Here is a 7934-nt window from a genome sequence, read left to right as displayed (position 1 = left end):
CCACAGATTTTTTTCCGGTTTTTTTCCGATTTTTTTTTTTTTTTACGTTGTGCTGACTCTCGTTTTTTAAACGATGCTATCCTGAGGAGGACACCTAAAGGCGAGCCGTAATGACCTCATCTTCGGCAAGCTCCTCCGGTTTTTTTCCACAGTTTTTTTTCCGAGTTTTTTTTTTTTTTACATTGTGCTGACTCTTGTTCTTTAAATGACGTTATCCCGAGGAGGACACCTAACGGCGAGCCGTAATGACCTCATCTTTGGCAAGCTTCACCGGTTTTTTTTCCACAGTTTTTTTTTGTTTTTTTTTTTTTACGTTGTGCTGACTCTCGTTCTTTAAATGACGTTATCCCGAGGAGGACACCTAAAGGCGAGCCGTAATGGCCTCATCTTTGGCAAGCTTCTCCGGTTTTTTTACACAGTTTTTTTTTTTTTACGTTGTGCTAACTCTCGTTCTTTAAACGACGCAATCCTGAGGAGGACACCTAAAGGCGAGCTGTAATGACCTCATCTTTGGCAAGCTTCTCCGGTTTTTTTCCACAGTTTTTTTCCGTTTTTTTTTTTCACGTTGTGCTGACTCTCGTTCTTTAAACGACGCTATCCTGAGGAGGAAACCTAAAGGCGAGCCGTAATGGCCTCATCTTCGGCAAGCTCCTCCGGTTTTTTTCCACAGTTTTTTTCCGGCTTTTTTCCGTTTTTTTTCAGTTTTTTTTATACGTTGTGCTGACTCTCGTTTTTTAAACGATGCTATCCTGAGGAGGACACCTAAAGGCGAGCCGTAATGACCTCATCTTCGGCAAGCTCCTCCAGTTTTTTTCCACAGTTTTTTTCCGAGTTTTTTTTTTATTACGTTCTGCTGACTCTTGTTCTTTAAATGACGTTATCCCGAGGAGGACACCTAAAGGCGAGCCGTAATGACCTCATCTTTGGCAAGCTTCTCCGCTTTTTTTCCACAGTTTTTTTCCGTTTTTTTTTTCACGTTGTGCTGACTCTCGTTCTTTAAACGACGCTATCCTGAGGAGGAAACCTAAAGGCGAGCCGTAATGGCCTCATCTTCGGCAAGCTCCTCCGGTTTTTTTCCACAGTTTTTTTCCGGCTTTTTTCCGTTTTTTTTTCAGTTTTTTTTATACGTTGTGCTGACTCTCGTTTTTTAAACGATGCTATCCTGAGGAGGACACCTAAAGGCGAGCCGTAATGACCTCATCTTCGGCAAGCTCCTCCAGTTTTTTTCCACAGTTTTTTTCCGAGTTTTTTTTTTTATTACGTTCTGCTGACTCTTGTTCTTTAAATGACGTTATCCCGAGGAGGACACCTAAAGGCGAGCCGTAATGACCTCATCTTTGGCAAGCTTCTCCGGTTTTTTTTTCCACAGTTTTTTTCCGTTTTTTTTTTTTTTTAACGTTGTGCTGACTCTTGTTCTTTAAACGACGCTATCCAGAGGAGGACACCTAAAGGCGAGCCGTAATGGCCTCATCTTCGGCAAGCTCCTCCGGTTTTTTTCCACAGTTTTTTTTCCGAGTTTTTTTTTTTTTTTTTTTTTACATTGTGCTGACTCTTGTTCTTTAAATGACGTTATCCCGAGGAGGACACATAACGGCGAGCCGTAATGACCTCATCTTTGGCAAGCTTCTCCGGTTTTTTTTCCACAGTTTTTTTTTGTTTTTTTTTTATTACGTTGTGCTGACTCTCGTTCTTTAAATGACGTTATCCCGAGGAAGACACCTAAAGGCGAGCCGTAATGGCCTCATCTTTGGCAAGCTTCTCCGGTTTTTTTCCACAGTTTTTTTCGTTTTATTTTTCAGCTTTTTTTTTTTTTTTTTTTTACGTTGTGCTGACTCTCGTTCTTTAAACGACGCTATCCTGAGGAGGACACCTAAAGGCGAGCCGTAATGACCTCATCTTCGGCAAGCTCCTCCGGTTTTTTTCCACAGTTTTTTTTTCCGAGTTTTTTTTTTTTTTTTTACATTGTGCTGACTCTTGTTCTTTAAATGACGTTATCCCGAGGAGGACACCTAACGGCGAGCCGTAATGACCTCATCTTTGGCAAGCTTCTCCGGTTTTTTTTCCACAGTTTTTTTTTGTTTTTTTTTTTATTACGTTGTGCTGACTCTCGTTCTTTAAACGACGCTATCCTGAGGAGGACACCTAAAGGCGAGCCGTAATGGCCTCATCTTCGGCAAGCTCCTCCGGTTTTTTTCCACAGATTTTTTTCCGGTTTTTTTCCGATTTTTTTTTTTTTTTTACGTTGTGCTGACTCTCGTTTTTTAAACGATGCTATCCTGAGGAGGACACCTAAAGGCGAGCCGTAATGACCTCATCTTCGGCAAGCTCCTCCGGTTTTTTTCCACAGTTTTTTTCCGAGTTTTTTTTTTTTTTACATTGTGCTGACTCTTGTTCTTTAAATGACGTTATCCCGAGGAGGACACCTAACGGCGAGCCGTAATGACCTCATCTTTGGCAAGCTTCACCGGTTTTTTTTCCACAGTTTTTTTTTGTTTTTTTTTTTTACGTTGTGCTGACTCTCGTTCTTTAAATGACGTTATCCCGAGGAGGACACCTAAAGGCGAGCCGTAATGGCCTCATCTTTGGCAAGCTTCTCCGGTTTTTTTACACAGTTTTTTTTTTTTTACGTTGTGCTAACTCTCGTTCTTTAAACGACGCAATCCTGAGGAGGACACCTAAAGGCGAGCTGTAATGACCTCATCTTTGGCAAGCTTCTCCGGTTTTTTTCCACAGTTTTTTTCCGTTTTTTTTTTTCACGTTGTGCTGACTCTCGTTCTTTAAACGACGCTATCCTGAGGAGGAAACCTAAAGGCGAGCCGTAATGGCCTCATCTTCGGCAAGCTCCTCCGGTTTTTTTCCACAGTTTTTTTCCGGCTTTTTTCCGTTTTTTTTCAGTTTTTTTTATACGTTGTGCTGACTCTCGTTTTTTAAACGATGCTATCCTGAGGAGGACACCTAAAGGCGAGCCGTAATGACCTCATCTTCGGCAAGCTCCTCCAGTTTTTTTCCACAGTTTTTTTCCGAGTTTTTTTTTTATTACGTTCTGTTGACTCTTGTTCTTTAAATGACGTTATCCCGAGGAGGACACCTAAAGGCGAGCCGTAATGACCTCATCTTTGGCAAGCTTCTCCGCTTTTTTTCCACAGTTTTTTTCCGTTTTTTTTTTCACGTTGTGCTGACTCTCGTTCTTTAAACGACGCTATCCTGAGGAGGAAACCTAAAGGCGAGCCGTAATGGCCTCATCTTCGGCAAGCTCCTCCGGTTTTTTTCCACAGTTTTTTTCCGGCTTTTTTCCGTTTTTTTTTCAGTTTTTTTTATACGTTGTGCTGACTCTCGTTTTTTAAACGATGCTATCCTGAGGAGGACACCTAAAGGCGAGCCGTAATGACCTCATCTTCGGCAAGCTCCTCCAGTTTTTTTCCACAGTTTTTTTCCGAGTTTTTTTTTTTTATTACGTTCTGCTGACTCTTGTTCTTTAAATGACGTTATCCCGAGGAGGACACCTAAAGGCGAGCCGTAATGACCTCATCTTTGGCAAGCTTCTCCGGTTTTTTTTTCCACAGTTTTTTTCCGTTTTTTTTTTTTTTTACGTTGTGCTGACTCTTGTTCTTTAAACGACGCTATCCAGAGGAGGACACCTAAAGGCGAGCCGTAATGGCCTCATCTTCGGCAAGCTCCTCCGGTTTTTTTCCACATTTTTTTTTCCGAGTTTTTTTTTTTTTTTTTTTTTTTTACATTGTGCTGACTCTTGTTCTTTAAATGACGTTATCCCGAGGAGGACACATAACGGCGAGCCGTAATGACCTCATCTTTGGCAAGCTTCTCCGGTTTTTTTTCCACAGTTTTTTTTTGTTTTTTTTTTATTACGTTGTGCTGACTCTCGTTCTTTAAATGACGTTATCCCGAGGAAGACACCTAAAGGCGAGCCGTAATGGCCTCATCTTTGGCAAGCTTCTCCGGTTTTTTTCCACAGTTTTTTTCGTTTTATTTTTCAGCTTTTTTTTTTTTTTTTTTTTTACGTTGTGCTGACTCTCGTTCTTTAAACGACGCTATCCTGAGGAGGACACCTAAAGGCGAGCCGTAATGACCTCATCTTCGGCAAGCTCCTCCGGTTTTTTTCCACAGTTTTTTTTCCGGTTTTTTCCGAGTCTTTTTTTTTTTTTTACGTTGTGCTGACTCTCGTTCGTTAAATGACGTTATCCCGAGGAGGACACCTAAAGGCGAGCCGTAATGGCCTCATCTTTGGCAAGCTTCTCCGGTTTTTTTCCACAGTTTTTTTCGTTTTATTTTTCAGTTTTTTATTTTTATTTTTATTTTTATTTTTATTTTATTTTATTTTATTTTTTTTAGGTTGTGGTGACTCTCGTTCTTTAAATGACGCTATCCTGAGGAGGACACCTAAAGGCGAGCCGTAATGGCCTCATCTTCGGCAAGCTCCTCCGGTTTTTTTCCACAGTTTTTTTCCGGCTTTTTTCCGTTTTTTTTTCAGTTTTTTTTTATACGTTGTGCTGACTCTCGTTTTTTAAACGATGCTATCCTGAGGAGGACACCTAAAGGCGAGCCGTAATGACCTCATCTTCGGCAAGCTCCTCCGGTTTTTTTCCACAGTTTTTTTTCCGAGTTTTTTTCTTTTATTACGTTCTGCTGACTCTTGTTCTTTAAATGACGTTATCCCGAGGAGGTCACCTAAAGGCGAGCCGTAATGACCTCATCTTTGGCAAGCTTCCCCGGTTTTTTTCCACAGTTTTTTTCCGTTTTTTTTTTTAACGTTGTGCTGACTCTCGTTCTTTAAACGACGCTATCCTGAGGAGGACACCTAAAGGCGAGCCGTAATGGCCTTATCTTCTGCAAGCTCCTCCAGCTTTTTTCCACAGTTTTTTTTTCCGATTTTTTTCCGATTTTTTCAGATTTTTTTCTTTTTTTTATACGTTTTGCTGACTCTCGTTCTTTAAACGACGCTATCATGAGGAGGACAACTAAAGGCGAGCCGTAATGGCCTCATCTTCGGCAAGCTCCTCCGGTTTTTTTCCACAGTTTTCTCCGACTTTTTTCCGTTTTTTTCTGGTTTTTTTTTATTACGTTGTGCTGACTCTCGTTCTTTAAAGGACGCTATCCTGAGGAGGACACCTAAAGGCGAGCCGTAATGACCTCATCTTCGGCAAGCTCCTCCGGTTTTTTTCCACAGTTTTTTTTCCGGTTTTTTTCCGAGTTTTTTTTTTTTTTTACGTTGTGCTGACTCTCGTTCTTTAAATGACGTTATCCCGAGGAGGACACCTAAAGGCGAGCCGTAATGGCCTCATCTTTGGCAAGCTTCTCCGGTTTTTTTCCACAGTTTTTTTCGTTTTATTTTTCAGTTTTTTTTATTTTTATTTTTATTTTTATTTATTTTTTTTTTTTTACGTTGTGCTGACTCTCGTTTTTTAAACGATGCTATCCTGAGGAGGACACCTAAAGGCGAGCCGTAATGACCTCATCTTCGGCAAGCTCCTCCGGTTTTTTTCCACAGTTTTTTTTCCGAGTTTTTTTTTTTTTTTCACATTGTGCTGACTCTTGTTCTTTAAATGACGTTATCCCGAGGAGGACACCTAACGGCGAGCCGTAATAACCTCATCTTTGGCAAGCTTCTCCTGTTTTTTTTCCACAGTTTTTTTTTGTTTTTTTTTTTATTACGTTGTGCTGACTCTCGTTCTTTAAACGACGCTATCCTGAGGAGGACACCTAAAGGCGAGCCGTAATGGCCTCATCTTCGGCAAGCTCCTCCGGCTTTTTTCCACAAATTTTTTTCCAGTTTTTTTCCGATTTTTTTTTTTACGTTGTGCTGACTCTCGTTTTTTAAACGATGCTATCCTGAGGAGGACACCTAAAGGCGAGCCGTAATGACCTCATCTTCGGCAAGCTCCTCCGGTTTTTTTCCACAGTTTTTTTTTCCGGTTTTTTTCCGATTTTTTTTTTTTATACGTTGTGCTGACTCTCGTTCTTTAAATGACGTTATCTCGAGGAGGACACCTAAAGGCGAGCCGTAATGGCCTCATCTTCGGCAAGCTTCTCCGGTTTTTTTCCACAGTTTTTTTCGGCTTTTTTCCGTTTTTTTTTCAGTTTTTCTTATACGTTGTGCTGACTCTCGTTTTTTAAACGATGCTATCCTGAGGAGGACACCTAAAGGCGAGCCGTAATGACCTCATCTTCGGCAAGCTCCTCCGGTTTTTTTCCACAGTTTTTTTTCCGAGTTTTTTTTTTTTTATTACGTTCTGCTGACTCTTGTTCTTTAAATGACGTTATCCCGAGGAGGACACCTAAAGGCGAGCCGTAATGACCTCATCTTTGGCAAGCTTCTCCGGTTTTTTTTTTCACAGTTTTTTTCCGTTTTTTTTTTTTTTTACGTTGTGCTGACTCTGTTTCTTTAAACGACGCTATCCTGAGGAGGACACCTAAAGGCGAGACGTAATGGCCTCATCTTCGGCAAGCTCCTCCGGTTTTTTTCCACAGTTTTTTTCGGCTTTTTTCCGTTTTTTTTCAGTTTTTTTTTTATTACGTTGTGCTAACTCTCGTTTTTTAAACGATGCTATCCTGAGGAGGACACCTAAAGGCGAGCCGTAATGACCTCATCTTCGGCAAGCTCCTCCGGTTTTTTTCCACAGTTTTTTTTCCGAGTTTTTTTTTTTTTTATTACATTGTGCTGACTCTTGTTCTTTAAATGACGTTATCCCGAGGAGGACACCTAAAGGCGAGCCGTAATGACCTCATCTTTGGCAAGCTTCTCCGGTTTTTTTTTCCACAGTTTTTTTTGTTTTTTTTTTTTATTACGTTGTGCTGACTCTCGTTCTTTAAACGACGCTATCCTGAGGAGGACACCTAAAGGCGAGCCGTAATGGCCTCATCTTCGGCAAGCTCCTCCGGCTTTTTTCCACAGATTTTTTTCCGGTTTTTTTCCGATTTTTTTTTTACGTTGTGCGGACTCTTGTTTTTTAAACGATGCTATCCTGAGGAGGACACCTAAAGGCGAGCCGTAATGACCTCATCTTCGGCAAGCTCCTCCGGTTTTTTTCCACAGTTTTTTTTTCCGGTTTTTTTCTGAGTTTTTTTTTTTTTATTACGTTGTGCTGACTCTCGTTCTTTAAATGACGTTATCTCGAGGAGGACACCTAAAGGCGAGCCGTAATGGCCTCATCTTTGGCAAGCTTCTCCGGTTTTTTTCCACAGTTTTTTTCCGTTTTTTTTATTCTTTATTTTTTTTATTTTTTTATTTTATTTTATTTTATTTTATTTTTTTTTTTACGTTGTGCTGACTCTCGTTTCTTAAACGATGCTATCCTGAGGAGGACACCTAAAGGCGAGCCGTAATGACCTCATCTTCGGCAAGCTCCTCCGATTTTTTTTCCACAGTTTTTTTTTCCGAGTTTTTTTTTTTTTTTTTTTTTTTTTTTTTTTTTTTTTTTTTTTTTTTTTTTTTTTTTTTTTTTTTTTTTACGTTGTGCTGACTCTCGTTTTTTAAACGATGCTATCCTGAGGAGGACACCTAAAGGCGAGCCGTAATGACCTCATCTTCGGCAAGCTCCTCCGGTTTTTTTTCCACAGTTTTTTTTTCCGAGTTTTTTTTTTTTTTACATTGTGCTGACTCTTGTTCTTTAAATGACGTTATCCCGAGGAGGACACCTAAAGGCGAGCCGAAATGACCTCATCTTTGGCAAGCTTTTCCGGTTAATTTTTGAGTTTTTTTTTTTTTTTTTTTTTTACGTTGTGCTGACTCTCGTTCTTTAAATGACGTTATCCCGAGGAGGACACCTAAAGGCGAGCCGTAATGGCCTCATCTTTGGCAAGCTTCTTCGGTTTTTTTCCATAGTTTTTTTCCGTTTTATTTTCCATTTTTTTTTTTTACGTTGTGCTGACTCTCGTTCTTTAAACGACGCAATCCTGATGAGGACACCTAAAGGCGA

The sequence above is a fragment of the Arachis ipaensis genome, chromosome B2, assembly GCF_059453495.1.
Source record: "Arachis ipaensis isolate K30076 ecotype BB chromosome B2, ASM5945349v1, whole genome shotgun sequence".
Lineage (NCBI taxonomy): Eukaryota > Viridiplantae > Streptophyta > Magnoliopsida > Fabales > Fabaceae > Arachis > Arachis ipaensis.
This window is presented reverse-complemented; position numbering follows the sequence as displayed.